Source organism: Mustela erminea, chromosome 10 (assembly GCF_009829155.1).
Source record: "Mustela erminea isolate mMusErm1 chromosome 10, mMusErm1.Pri, whole genome shotgun sequence".
Taxonomy (NCBI): Eukaryota; Metazoa; Chordata; class Mammalia; order Carnivora; family Mustelidae; genus Mustela; species Mustela erminea.
The window spans coordinates 16,403,721-16,419,155 of NC_045623.1; the positions used below are offsets into that span (position 1 = coordinate 16,403,721).

General features: G+C 44.9%; 1 protein-coding gene and 1 pseudogene across 4 annotated transcripts in view; both read right to left on the reverse strand.

Annotated features, from left to right (window-relative positions):
- The window catches only part of KIAA1324 (KIAA1324 ortholog), a 70,194-nt gene that overhangs the window by 45,311 nt on the left and 9,448 nt on the right, over positions 1-15,435 (reverse strand). The window lies entirely within an intron of this gene.
- Positions 13,765-15,197, reverse strand: LOC116567904 (annotated as a pseudogene).

Genomic DNA, 15,435 nt, shown 5'->3' on the forward strand with positions numbered 1-15,435 from the left:
GGATTGAAATGGCTTTGTCGCCAGTAAACAAAATGTCCCTTTATAAATTCCAAACCCTCTCTGATAGCTGAGAGCTCCGTACACACATCTGTCTTCAAGGCACTGCTTGATGAGATTATGTTTCAAAGATGCGCTTTTCTTGGTTTTTCTAATGAGATCAAAATGTTCCGTTAAATTTTTTTACCTGAGCTTTTAATCACGCATGAAAGAAACAGGGCAGTGAGGTACTGGCCTGTGCAAAACTCTCCAAGGACACCGTAGTGTTCAAATGTGTTTGCTGTTGATGATGGAGAATTTGAATCCAGAGGACAGACATCCAGCCTGGAGAGCCAGGTCAACAGACAGGGCTTCTGGAACGCCAATGGAGCAAACATATCTGAACGGCTGCGACACCGCGGTCTTCTAGAACACTGTTTCTTAATCTGGGGCTTAAGAGTCCTCAAACTCTTACCCAGCAGCAGTCACTCTGCATCTTCCCCTCCACGAGCTCCTGGGACCCACCAGCCTACTTTGTATGTGTGTGTTGTTTTACCTGTTCCTGACATTTCATATAAATATAATTATACACCTGGTGGCCCTCTGTGGTTCTGGGTTTTGTTTTGTTTTGTTTTAATTTTATCTAAGCAATCTCTACATCCAGTGTGGGGTTTGAAGTCATGACCCCGAGATCAAGAGTCTCCCACTCTACCAACTGAGCCAGCTGGACAACCCTAATAGGCAGTTTTTGCATCTGGCTTCTCTTAATCAGCCTAGTGTTTTCGAGGTTCTTCCATGTGGTAGCCCATATCAGTATGTAATTCCTTTCTATGGCCCAATAACGTTCCATTGTATGGATATACCACATTTTATTTACCCATTCCTCACTGGGACATTTGGGATGTTTCCATTTTTTGGCTATGGTGAATAATGCTGCTATGACCATCCATGTCCAAGTTCTGGTGTGAATGTCTGTTTTCAGTTCTCTTAGAAATATACTTGGGAGCGGAATTGCTCGGTCCTACGGTAACTCTATGTTTGACTTCTTGAGAACGGCCCAACCACCTCGCATAATGGCCGCACCGTTTTCTATTCCCAGAAGCATGAAGGTTTCAGTGACTCTGCACCCTCGTCAACACTTGCTTGTTCTCTGTCTTCGAAGCCACCCTAGCCGTCCATGATACCTCTTAAACGTAGCCAGCACTACTCCCAGCACTACTCCCAGCAGAACCCTCCCTCCCCATTAGGACTGTGTCTAGATGTGTGCTACGTTCTCTTGCTCCTAGCAGGAGCTCCCCATAGCTGATTGCGCTCATCTGTCCCCGGCCCCACGCTCAGGAATACTGATAGCTGGACACCGGCTTGGATGGGAGCATTTATACCCTGGAAATCAGCAAGCACGATAAACCAGGGTTTCCCTTCACCTTTTTTTTTTTCTTTTTAAAGATTTTATTTATTTGTTTGACAGACAGAGATCACAAGTAGGCAGACAGGCAGGCAGAGAGAGAGAGAGGAGGAAGCAGGCTCCCTGCAGAGTAGAGAGCCTGATGCGGGACTCGATCCTAGGACACTGAGATCATGACCTGAGCCGAAGGCAGAGGCTTAACCCACTGAGCCACCAAAGTGCCCTTCCTCACCTTTGAAGAGCAGGTTGTTAGACCTTGACCAGCACACCGCTAACAGTATCCGTGTATCCCTAATGCCACAGCGTTCTTGGCTTTGCTCTTTCCCTCCACTTGTAAATCATTTCCTCTGTGTTTGCATTTTCTAGTTCAACTAAAATCCTAGCCTTTCCAAAAGCTCAGTTCAAATCTCTTACACAAAGCTATTTCTGAAGTTTCAGTTGTCTTCATGGACTGATGATTCCAAGTTTACACCTTGAGCTCAGCCCTTACCCTGGAGTTCCTAATCCTTATCTTTTACTGCCTCTGAGGGTGTTCCTTAAGCACGTCAGTTCCAACATTTTAAAACAGTTTTCGGGGTGCCCGGGTGGCTCAGTGGGTTAAGCCGCTGCCTTCGGCTCAGGTCATGATCTCAGGGTCCTGGGATCAAGTCCCACATCGGGCTCTCTGCTCAGCAGGGAGCCTGCTTCCTCCTCTCTCCCTGCCTGCCTCTCTGCCTACTTGTGATCTCTCTCTGTCAAATAAATAAATAAAATCTTTAAAAAAACAAAAACAAAAAACAAAACAGTTTTCAACTCCTCTCACCCATTGGTGCTCCACACCATCCTCCACTGTGGTGGCAATACTGGTCTTCAGGGTTTATAGGGTTTCTTTTCCTTAATTTTATCTGCTAACAATTTATACTAGAATGATAATATTTATATTTTTATAAATGTACATTTTACTTGATGTGCATTTGAAATGTTTAAATATTTAGCTTTACTTATTTCTTTAAAATATTTACTAAATTCCAAACACTTGGGGATGTCTAGATGCCCCGGTTGGTTAAGCAGCTCCCTTTGGCTCAGGTCATGATCCCAAGGTCCTGGGATCAAGTCCCGTATCAGGCTCCTTGCCCAGCAAGGAGCCTGCTTCTCTCTCTGCCTCTGTCTGCTGCTCCCCCTGCTTGTGCTCTCTCTCTGACAAATAAATAAATAAAATATTTTTAAAAAGAAAGAAAGAAACAAACAAACAAAGAAAAATTCCGAACACTTGAAAAAATAATATAACCAGTCTTGGCATTGCCTTTTTGCTCTGTTATTGGTTAAACTGCTACATTCAGCCCCTGTTCAAGTCAAGAAGTGTGTTTTCTTTTCTTTCTTCTTTTTTTTTTTTTTAAGATTTTATTTATTTGACAGAGAGAGATCACAAGTAGGCAGAGGGAGGCAGAGAGAGAGAGGGAAGGGAGCTGATGCGGGGCTCGATCCCAGGACCCTGGGATCATGACCTGAGCTGAAAGCAAAAGCTTTAACCCACTGAGCTACTCAGGCGCCCCAGGAAGTGTGTTTTCTACCTTCACAATATCTCTCGAATCAGTCCACCTCTCTCCATCCACACTGCTACCACTGAAGTAAAAACACAGTCATTTCTCACCTAGAGGAGCCTCCTCACCTGTCTCCCAAGCTTTGCTCCCTTCTTGCCTCCAAGCCACTCTCCAGGCCACAGCCAGCATGACCCACCGAACTGCAGAACAGAATGTACGACTGCCCCACCGTTGCCCTCAGACCAAGCACTAGACACCTCGCAAGGTTCACTCTGCTCCCTGGCCCCTACTTACTTCTACCCTCTCTCTCTCCCTACTCCGACCCTATGCCCTCACCATAACACTTTGAGATGTTTTCCCGCTTCACCTCAGAGTAACTCAGCTAAAAATACTCACTACAGATAGGGTAAGGAGATATAAATATGATCAAGGCTGTTCTGGCATATACGGGCACCGGTACAGTTTTCATTTTATGGAACTAGAAGGGGAGAATCTGTTCCGTGCTTCTCTCCTAGCTTCTGGTGATGGCCAGCAATCCTGGGATTTCCTTGGTTTGTGGCAGCATAACCCCAGTCTTCACATGGCATTTTCCCTGGGTGTGTGCGTTTGTGTCTGTGTCCAAATTTCCTCTTTAGATAAGGACATCAGTCATATAGGGGTAGGGCCCATCCTAACGACCTCATCTTAACTTGACCACAATCTGCAAAGACCCTATTTCCAAATATGGCCACATTCAGAGGTGCTGGAGGACATAGGACGTACACTAACATACATACTTCAACTTTTCTTTTTCTTTCTTTCTTTTTTTTTTTTTTAACTTTTGGAGTTTTGGGGGGTTTTTTTGTTTGTTTTGGGGATTTTTTTTTTTGAGAGAGAGTGTGAGTGGGGGAAGGGGCAAAAGGAGAGGAAGAGAGAGGATCTTAAGCAGCCTCCATACTCCATGCAAACCCCAATGAGGGGCTTGTTCATTCTCACCTGAGACCATGACATGAGCTGAAATCAAGAGTTGGATGCTTAACCAACTAAGCTAGCTACCCAGGGGCTCCTTTACCTCAAATTTTCTATCTTATCAAAGAGAATTATTGCTCTAGGTCTCATGCTATAAAATTTGAAAATGACATTTTGGATCCCCCACCCTCCTCTAAAAAAACAACAAACAAACAAACCCAAAAAGTAGAATCACGTTCTCTCCTATGAGGGAAATGCAGTGAATATTTATTAGGCATCTCTCAGGGTCCTCAACCTTTGCAAGTTTTATCTTTTTAATCTTCACAACCACCCCAAGTCCTTCACATCAAAGACTGTCTCATCCATTGTCATGTCCCCACCACTCAGCTGAGAACGCAGTATTGAAATATTCCTACAACAAATACGTGTTCAGATCAATGACCTGTGGGGTAGATATTATTTACCCCATTTTAAGAATGAAGACGTTAGTTTGGAGATGCGCATACCCCAAAGTCACACGGCTGATGAGTAAGCAGCAGGTTTGGGGCTCAAGGCCAGACCCACCTGTCTTCAAAGCTCTTATCCTTTTCATTACATTTAAATCAGTGGTTCTCAAAGTGTGGTCCCAAGACCCAAAAGGCCCAATCATTTTGGATTAGAAATGCAAATTCTTAGGGCTCTTCACTGACTGGCTGAATCAGAACCGCTAGGGTGGGGCCATCAATCTGGGCTCTAGGAAGTCCTCCCCATCAGTGAACACCAGCTAAAGCCGGGGGCCCCTACCCCACACTAAACCAGGAAGCTGGCCCGGGAGAAGTGGAGAGTAGGTGTGGACTGAGAGATCGGCTCAGTCTTTTTTGGAGGGTGGGGAGGTCACCTATATAGTTGCAGGATTTCCAGAAACCTCCCTCTAAGGGCCTACTTAGCCCGAGTGAGCCATTTTGTTGTTTATGCAGTAAACTTAGATTGAACCTGCCCCTTCCCCGCAAGAGGAAAGCGCTTAGGAACAGAATTGGTGAAATACGGCCAAATAGCCCCCAATAACGGAGCACAGATACCAGGACATGTCAGGCTGGGCAGAGATAATGGAGCCCACATACAAGGACGTGTCCGGCCAGGTGGAAACGTCCAATCAGTAAAAGCGCACGTATTACCTCCCTACCCGCCAAGGATGAGCCAGGCCAGGTGGAGACATCCAATCAGGAAAGCACCTCCCTAACCACCCAAAATCGTGGGCCCTGCCTTTTGGGCGCCAATTCTGACCAGAGTGATACGCTAGTTCAAATAATTACTATAGGGTGAATTGTAATTCAATTGGCCACCTGTGTGTGGCCAGGCTCAACCACATGGCCTTTGCTCTATAAAAGTTAGTCTGTGAGACTGGGAGGGGTCGCCTCTTTGCAAGAGACCGCCCTGGCCGGTCTGTTTGATTCTCGATGCTTGGCGCGAAATAAAGCCCTGCTTAACTTTCGCTTTGTATCAGTCTCGACCTTTGTCTACGGACCCTTTCACTCGCCTTCCAGGTCCAACCACTGTTACTATTTTTTATGTTGAGAAATTACATTACCCCAGTACTTCTAAAAAGGAGGGAGGAGAGAGAGTGCCTGGAGGTAATTACTTAAATCTGTTTCTTTCCTCTGCTGGAAATGTTGGGACATCCCTGGGAGAAGCTCTGACAACATCCCCCCAAGGACTTTCCACCTGGAAAGGTGAACAGACAGTCCTCTCCGGGATGAGGTGGGCAAGATGCTTTGAAAGTTGCCAGAGGGCTTCCAAGTTGCATGAAGTAAGGACAAAGGTGGAATCGACTAGCTCTGCAGAACTTCGTCTACACCTCATGTAGAAAAGACCAGAGCAGGAAACGCAGCAGCCATCTGAACGCATAGCTGTTTCCTATCCAGAAACCAAGGAGGCCATCATAGAGGCCACCCATTCACAGGCCAGAGGGCCAGGTCTCAGCCACCCTTTCCTGGATGACCTGGTTCTCAAAGGAAGTCACTTTTCTTTCTGAGGGTCTTGGTGGCAGATGAGGGTGGCAGCCAGATGATGCCAGCCAGCCACGGGGGAGAGGCCCAGAGCCCTGGGAGGTGGCGAAGGCCTGCATGGAGCCCAAACCAGCTTTCTACCACCAGGCTTTGCCTGGAGGAGGTCGTGAGACTTTGTAGCAGAAAATGGGCAAACACCTGAAACTAAAGCAAGAGGAGGGAACTGTGCCACTGACCCGCCTGCAATGTTTTCCTTTGGGAAACTGTAATATTGTCCATTGTGAGAAAGAGAGGTGGGGCTGGAGGGTGGTTGGGAAGGGGAACTGCAAGAAAGAACAGGGCCCAAGGCAGAATGCTCAGCTCCAAGCCATTTGCCCCAGTTCACTTTTGCAGATGGCTTCTGCTACAAAGTAGAAAATGAAAGCCTTCTTTATGTGGTACTAAAATTGGTATCAGGGTTCCTCTGCCCCCTCCCACATTCCCCCACCCACGGCCAGGCACCTGACAGCGCCTAGGGCTCTGGCAGCCACTGCATAAAGCAATCTCAAAAGGTTCCCCGGGGACCAGCCTGGGGCTCCATCACTGGGAACTCGGTTCACATCAGCACCTCTTGCTTTGCCAAAGCAGAAGTGGCCTGGGTCCAAGAGTGAAATTTGGTGGAAGAAATTAAAGCAGGATGCTGTTCTCTCCAATTTCCAGGAAGGCCTTAGATGATCCTCCTGCTTTTTAGCAGTCGCAGGAGAAATCAGGACAGATCTCCTACTTATTTTTATACTCACCGATCAACAAGCCATCTTGTTTTTTTCCTCCCACTCCCATACTACCAACCTCAATAATGGTTAACAGAGAGGAATTAAACATCATATCCCCTGCGATTTCAATTTGACACCAAAGGAAATTATCCGGGCTTAAAAAGAAGCTACATTCCATATCTACTTCATATATACATACATATATGAGACAACTCATAATCAGTGGCCCCATAATAGTCTCCACAGATACTATAGAGTTTCAGCAATTAAATTAACTAATCAGTGAATCTCTCTGCAATGTCTTACCCTGATGTTCCTAATATGTTATTCTCATGCCATCATGCCACAGCTTGCCCATCGGTACATGGTTCTGTTGCATCTGCCTGCTAAATAATCTTCTCATGTGTTTTCTTAATGGGCTTGGAGCACTACATGTCCTATAATGTTTTAATCTTTTACCTTGGCCACCAGGGAGCTCAGGGTCAATTTTCCAGTTCTTTTGCTTCTATAGTATTTATATATTCATTTAATTATTCTTTCTGTATTTGTCATTCTAAATTGTATTTTTTCCTGCCATAATATTCATCTTATGTTTGGATTCTACTATTTTGATGGAATATTTCCTGAAAAGTGAAGTCCTTATAGGTGGAGGCACTATTAATTACTTAATTAAAATAAGGCCATTCAAGGTTTGATTACCTTCCTCTCCTACCTCATTGCTCATCATGTTCTCCTTCCCTCCTTTTCTGCTCCTCACAATACACTGGCCTTCTTTCAGTCCTTTGTACTCACTCCAGGGCCTTTGCTTGTGCTGATTCTTACCCCTCATGGCTGCCTATTGCTGGACATCCTTCAGACCCCAGCTGGGTTATGGCTACCCTAAGAGTTCCCTGAACTTTCTGCTCAAGTCAAATCCCCTAATGTATTTTCCTTTTGTAGCACTTGTCACAGGTGTAATTTTATCTCTGTGATGATTTCATTCATATATATATATATATATATATATATATATATCTCCCACTAGACTACAAACAATGTCTGGCACATAATGGGTCTGCAATAAAGTTTGTTGAGTGAAAGAATGAGTGAATGAATGAGTTCATACACACAGATACATTCGTTTCTCTGGTCCAGCTTTTTTCCTATTCTCTGAAACATTTATCTAAGCATTTACTACTCTCTAGAAAAACTTCTTTAATGTATTCATAATCAGGTTCAATCTTTCTCTCTAACACTATCTATTCTATAAGGTCCTCCAAGGCTTGCCTCAATCCACCTTCCCATTCCCTTTCCTACCCCTTCCATGAAAGCCATCCTGGACAACCTGAAATTCTCCCATATGTAGCCCTGCACATTCCCATCTCCTGGTCTAGAATGTCCCACCCCCAGTGACCTGTCCAGCATCTACTGGGAGGAGGCTAAGTTTAGGATGGTACCCTAGGCGCCACCTACCCCTACAGCTGTCTCTGATTTCTGCAGTTTCCCTCTTATAGTACAAACCCAAAGCCTTTTGTTTATATTAACTTTTATCTCTTATTTGAGTGCATTATACTTATAACACATTTCCCTTGCCACTGGACTGTAAACTCCTTTAAGGCAAGCATCAGGCCAATCCATTCCAAACTCCCAGCTGCAAGCACAGTGTCCGGCACACTGTGAGAGGCCAAAATGATTACTGTGTATTAATACATAATAATAATAACAACATGGAGATATAGGAACATCAAATTTAGGAAACTAGTCCAACAGCAAAAGGAATGGATGATTTCATGATATGCTGTGATGTGGTGGTTTTAAAATATGCCCACATATTCTTGGATGTTCCTCCCTCCAAGAGGAAGAGAGAGTTTAATCCTCTCCCCCTCCACCCCACAGAGTGTGGGCTGGATTCACCCAGCAACTTGCTTCTAATGAACAGAAAGAACATGGCGAAAGTGATGGTGTGTGACTTTTGAGAGTAGGTCGTAAAAGGGGCTGAGGCTTCCTCCCCACTCTCTGTCTCTGACTACCCTCTCTGGAGGAAGCTGGTTGCCATGTCATGAGGGCACTCAGGCAGCTCCAGAGAGAGACCCAGAAGGTGAAGAACTCATTCCTGCTAACAGCCATGTGAGTGGATCATCTTGGAAGCAGATCTAAACAAGCTTCTGAGGACTGCAACCCCGGTAGACCTCTTGACCTTACCCTCATGAGAGACTCTGAGCCAGACTCGGCCAGCTTACCCAGGCCTGAATTCCTGACCCACAGAAACTGAGATCATGAATGTTTGGGTTTTTAAACCACTAAGTTTTAGGGCAATTTGTTATAAATTAATAGATAATAGATAAAAATAGATAACATAGGGGCTTATCAACTCAGAAAAAGATTATAGTTTTTAATTCCTGTTGGACCAGAGGAGATCTCTGTCTCATTAAGAGCTTATTTTACAAGGTTAGTAATCTTAGTGTTAAAATATTCATACTCCGTTCTCCCCGCCCGATAGACCCTCCTTCACCTTCAGTTCTTAACTAAATATTACCACTTCTCTAGGGGCACCTGGGTGGCTCAATTGGTTAAGCATCTAACTCTAGATTTTGGCAGGTCATGGTCTCAAGAGTGGTGAGATGGGGCTCCCCACTGAGTGGGGAGTGTGCTTGAGAGTCTCTCTCCCTCTCACTTGGGATCTTCCACACCCGACCCCCCACCATTCATGTGTGTGCTCTCTCTAAAATAAATAAATCTTCAAATCAATCAATCAATCAATCAAACAAACAACATTACCTTTTCCCTAAGGCCCTACTTGACTTTCTCACGTCTTTTGAGAAGCTCTCTTAACCACTCCAGCCCATACTGAAATAACTTTTCTCTGTTCATTTGCACTTTGGCTTCTGATAACCATAATCACTTTGACTTATTGAGAACTTACTACGTGATGTTGTTGTGGTTGAATAGTGTCTCTCCAAAATTCATGTCCACTCAGAGCCTCAGAAGGTATAACCTTACATGGAAATTGGGTCTTTGCTGATACAATCAGTTAAGACAAGGTCATCCTACAGTAGGGATGGACCCTAACTTCAGTAACTGATGTCCTTAATAAGAAGGCCAAGTGAAGACACGGAGACACAGGAGGAGAAGGCCATGTGACAATGGAGCAGGGATTGAAGTGATGCAGCCACAAAGCCAGGACTGCCAAGGATTGCCAGCAACCACCAGAAGCTAAGAAGAGAAAAGAAGATTTCTCCCTAGAGCCATCAGACAGAGCATGGCACCACGGCACCTGGAACTTGAACTTCTTGCCTCCAGAACTATGAGAGAATAGATTTCTGTTGCTTTAGGACCCCCAGCCCTAGCAAACAAATACAAAGAGTCATACTGTGCACATCTTATTTCTCATTTCTACATTCACAAAAATGCTTCAAATTAAATATGATTAGCTCCTTTGATAAATGAGTCTGACAGTCGGTGAAGCTGTACCCAGGGTACAAAGCCAGTCTCCAGAGACTGTGCTCTGCCCCGCTGCTCCTCCCTCTCTGGCCTCATTCTATCATGCACTGATCTCTGTTTGTAACTGCTTGTTCCTTGAAAGGCTGTAAGTGCCATCAGTGTCGGTTTCATGTCCTACAATTCTTCCATGTCTCTTTTTCAGTCCATGACGTTAAAAAAATACCTGGTGGATGAATTATTTCAAATTTCAGAGAATTAAAAATATAAGAGGAAAAAATAAGGGCAGAGAAAACTTGACAATGGCCCATGATCTCTAGAGGAAATCTGTCATTAATGTTTTCAAATTGTGAGTACTCTGATGATCACTGTTCTCTGGGACCAGGTACTAATATGAACAGTATCTGTCACCGGAGGAAATGAGTATTGGAGACAATGGGGCTGTCAGGTTGCTTCACACTTACAAAGTTTAAAAAAGAATACTTTTTACCCCAATTGTAGGAGTCCGCTCCATAAATAGTGAGCCTCTCATTCTCTGGGGTAAAAGTATTTTTTTTAAATATTGGTAATTGTGGGGCACCTGGGTGGCTCAGTGGATTAAGCCTCTGCCTTCCGGCTCAGGTCATGATCTCAGGGTCCTGGGATCAAGCCCCAAATTGGGCTCTCTGCTCAGCAGGGAGACTGCTTCTCCCCGCCCAGACCCCCCCCCGCCCCCGCTCCACCGCCTGCCTCTCTACTTGTGATCTCTGTCTGTCAAATACATAAATAAATAAATCTTTAAAACGTTGGTAATTGTTTTTTTTTTTTTAAGATTTTATTTATTTATTTGACAGAGAGAAATCACAAGTAGATGGAGAGGCAGGCAGAGAGAGAGGGAAGCAGGCTTCCTGCTGAGCAGAGAGCCCGATGCGGGACTCGATCCCAGGACCCTGAGATCATGACCTGAGCCGAAGGCAGGGGCTTAACCCACTGAGCCACCCAGGCACCCCAAAACGTTGGTAATTGTTAAGCAATAAAACCCACTTGAGGGTAAGTGCTCACCCAGCTGTCTAAGGGAGGCTGTGAGGTTGTCTTTGTCTGGTTGGCCACTGAGATCTACCCTGACACCAGCTTTTGGTGAGGTCACAGTTTTATATCTAAACAACACTCCCCAGAGTGAACCAACCTGTTGATCTCCTTGGTCCTCAGTTTCTGCGAGTATAAAATAGGGATTTTTAATGGCGTATCAATCATAATTGGAAACAAAAACCTGAGATTTTTAAGTTATCTAAAAATCAACAGGATGTCTCCTCTTTCAGAGAATCTCCTGAAAATTTGTGGTATATTCCCAGCGATATCACCTTTATCTGCTCATCTTCATTCATGCCCACCCCCATTGTTTGCTCATCATCTGACTAAAATGATAATTACATCAAAGACAATAAAGCACACTAGTCATGATCACTCATTCTTCTGAAATGTTACCCAAATCCATCACCACCCGAGAAAAACGAGCTAGTGAATATAAAAATCAGGACTCATCTTTGGATAATCCAGGACTAAAAACTCTATGTATTCTTTTAAAAATATGCCTTCTCCCCCTCCCCATAGTTCTTTGTTTCCCTCTGACATCCTGCTACCTTGTTTCTTATTCTGTGTTTGGTCATAGCCCTTTCCTTTCTTGTATGGATGATTTATATAGCTCAATATTTGCAAAGGGAGGCTCTAGCCCTCATCTTTAAAAAAAAAATGTTTTACAAGGAAAAAAATTGAGTCATTAATTCAAGATTTATGGAGCATCTAGCCTGTGTTTAGCACATGGCTGGGAGCACCTGACTTTTCTGACATGCTGTCCTGAGCCAGCACCACCCTTAGGAGAATCTGAAGCATATCAAACAAATGGATACCCTTGATGCTTCCTTTTATCTTTTCTCTTGGTGGCTTACTTGCCACTCTTTTATCTTCATGTGATTGAGGTTGCAGGGCAAAGTAATCAATTTCAAGCAGAAAATTAGCCAATTTCAGTTTCCTTTCTAATTGAGGAACAGCTTTCCTTGAGTGTTGTGCATGGGGTAAGAAGAGGGGTGTTCCAACAAGGACGCAGGCTTATTACATTAAAATCCAATTATTATTACGGGTTTTTGCATTTTATTGTATCATCAGCACAATTTCGATTTAGAAAATCATGTCCTAGGCCTGTGAAAGCCACTTTATTTATTTTTTTCCCACCCTGCAGAGTTCTGTGGGTCTTTTAAAAAATGCTTTTAATAACACGTGTCAAATTGAAGGAGAAGAATGGGTGATAACCTCACATTAGGGTTCTCAGACTTAAAAAGATTTTGAAAAGCACAGAGCTAGGAAGTATGAAAAATATATTTTCTTTCGGCAGCTGTCAAGCACTAACTATAATTATCTGTTCTGTGCTTTATCTGGTATGACATAGAAAGAGAGCTTAGGAAGAAATGTGACAAAAGGCACAGTTTTTATCACTTTACTAGACGAATGATACAGACTGAGGAAGAGCTCTGAGTTGGACCAAATTATTTTCTGAAAATCTGGCAAAATTAGCCATCAGCCCATCTGTCCTGACGGGGAAAAGCTGGCAGCTTGATAGAGCCGACAGGCTCTGCAGCCCGGCCCTCCGGGTCTCAGTGATTCTTGGGGGAGAAGAGAGTGGCGGCGGCCCTCCCAGACAAGGCCTCCCTCCTCCCTCTGACTGCAGATGGAGAAGGCTAATGCTGTCTTTAAAAATCCCTGCTCCCAACCTGGCACACCTCTATCAAAATGCTAAACACTTGGACTCTTTGACAGACTCAGACAAGTTGCCTCAGTACACATAGAGGACAGTCACTGCAGCTCTGTTACCATATAAATGACAGGAACTGACCTAGTCATCAACTTTGCTTTAGCAAATCACGGCAGATGTTTATCACGAACCACCACGGAGCTGTTAAAAATAAAGATGTGGATCTGTAGTAAGGAAAACAATAAAATACAGAACAGGACACATATTCTGATCTGATTTGTATAGAAGGCGAAAAAATAGATGTGCTTGTAGAGGCATAAGATATTTCAAGAAGAAAATCGAAGCAGGAGCTGAAAGAGGTTAGCCTTTGGGGACTTGTGAGGGGCGGGGAGGGGAAACTTTTATTTCTAGGCTTCTACCCTTTGCACAATTGGGGCTGACATGCAGAAAACAGCACGGTGGGGAAGAGCCCAGCTGCTTGAGTTCCTTCCTGCTCTCTTTCCAGCCAAGTAACCTCTGGCAGGCTAATCTCTCTGTGGCAGGCACTGGGAATTAGAAATGATTAAAATGTACAAGAATACCAGCCCTCACAGAGTTTACATTCTAGTCAGAAAATATGGACAATTAAAAAAAAATGTTGTGTGTGCACGCACACACAGATGTATGTACGTAAACTACATGCAGGGGCCCGGGAGGGCTGTGGGAGAGAGTGGAGCAAGCAAGAGGAGAGGGATGGGGTGGAATGGAGGTGGGGTGCCTACCTCACAGAGTTCTTATGAGGACCAAATGTGTTCCTGCCTGTAGGTCACTTGGGGAACTCAATAAATGTAAGCTATTATTATGGGCATATATTACCTTATGATGGAAAAATTAATAACAATTTTTAAACAAACAGTGCCCTCCGGGACTTTTGCTTAAGATATCTTCTTTTAATAGCTTTGAAACTTCAAAATGGGGATATACATTTCTCATTTTGCAAGTGTAAATTGATGTTGCCCAGCCACACTGGCCTTCTCTCTGTCTCCTAGGCACAGACTGTTTTTCTTTTTTTTTTTTACAGATCCTGCCGCAGGTTTATTTGTACAAATAGCACAGGAGGACACCAGACCCATGCAGATAGAAGCCCAGGGGTCATACCAGTCCTTCTGTCCTCACACTGGCAGACAGAAGCCTCTGCACTGGAGCCTTTGTGGGGGCCTGAGCACCTTTGGGAGTCTGAGCTGCAGCAGGAGCAGGAGCTGGAGCTGGAGCTGAAGTCGCAGCTGAAGCCTGGGCCTTGGCCTTGGACTTCGGCCGGCAGAGCCTGAGACCCTTGGCAATGTAGGCATGAGCACGTTTCCCGAGCTTGGGGTGAGCGATGTAGGCAAGTCGATTTGAGCTTGCGGCTGCTGCCCTTTGGGATCTTGGGCTTGACCTCCTTGGGCTTGACGAGGGCCTTGATAGCCTCGGCTCGTGCACTCATGGCCTTGGCGTTGTTGGTCTGCATCTTCTTCAGGCCCTTCTTGTTGTGCTTCTTGGCAAAGCGCATGTTCCTCAGGAATTTGGGGTCTACCCCCTTAAGGGATTCGTATCTTTGGGACCGGGGTTTCCTGATGCCATTTCTGTGCCATTTTCATGACTGGTTGTCCGTGGTGTGCTTCTCAGACTTGGCCATGTCTGCACCGAAGCCCGCAGCTCCCGAAGCGCCTCGGACCGGAAGAGAAAGCGGCACAGGCTCTTTCCTGCCTGCAAGCTTGTCCATTCCTTTTCACCTGCCAAACTTCTCCACAGCTTTCATTGAGCTCGCCACTTAAACCCACTCCTCAGAGAGGCCAGCTGTCACCTTCCCCATCTACCATCTAGGGTAGATCCACGATCTACAGTTAGGTCTCCTTGTCCTATCTTCTGCATTTCTTTCATATCACTGAACCAAATTTGCAAGTCAATTACACTGGTTATTTGGGAGTATCAAGTCTGCTATTCCAAGCCCAGTTCCTCCCCAGGGCTATTTACACGGGGAAACGTGAAAGAGGGGAGAGGGGAGCTGGAGGCAGCGTGGCCAAGAGCACTGCTCGCTGGTGGAGGGAGAAGAAGCTGAGAAGCAATTTAGAAAAAGACTGATGTATAGGGATTTGTTTGTATTGCTTGCTATAGAATGAGTGAGAGTCTGTCCCTCAGTTGCAGTAATAGCTTCGAGAAACATTCTAAGGTCTCTTGGGAGCTCTAGGTTGGGTCCTTCCTGAAACAGGAGGGGTCCTTCAGCTAGGGGTCAAGCAAAAACAAAGGGGTGTGCGTGTTGCCTACCGTCCCATTTGTTAAGTTTGAAAGGACTGACAATATTGCCAGAGATATGAGAAAAGGTGAGGACATGCAGAGTTCATGGAAAATAAAATTGGTACAATTTCCCCAAAAGAGAAATTGGATAATAGGGAGCAATATAAAATATATGTGCACTTTGTGGGGCGCCTGGGTGGCTCAGGGGGTTAAAGCTTCTGCCTTTGGCGCAGGTCATGATCCCAGGATCCTGGGACTGAGCCCCGAGTCAGGCTTTCTGCTCAACGGGGAGTCTACTTCCTCTTCTCTCTCTGCCTGTCTCTCTGCCTACTTGTGATCTCTGTCAAATAAGTAAATAAAATCTTAAAAAATATATATGTGCTCTTTGATCAAGGAATCTTCATGTATGGAATATAGCTAAGGGGTTAACAGGATAACAATTGAGCAAATGTTT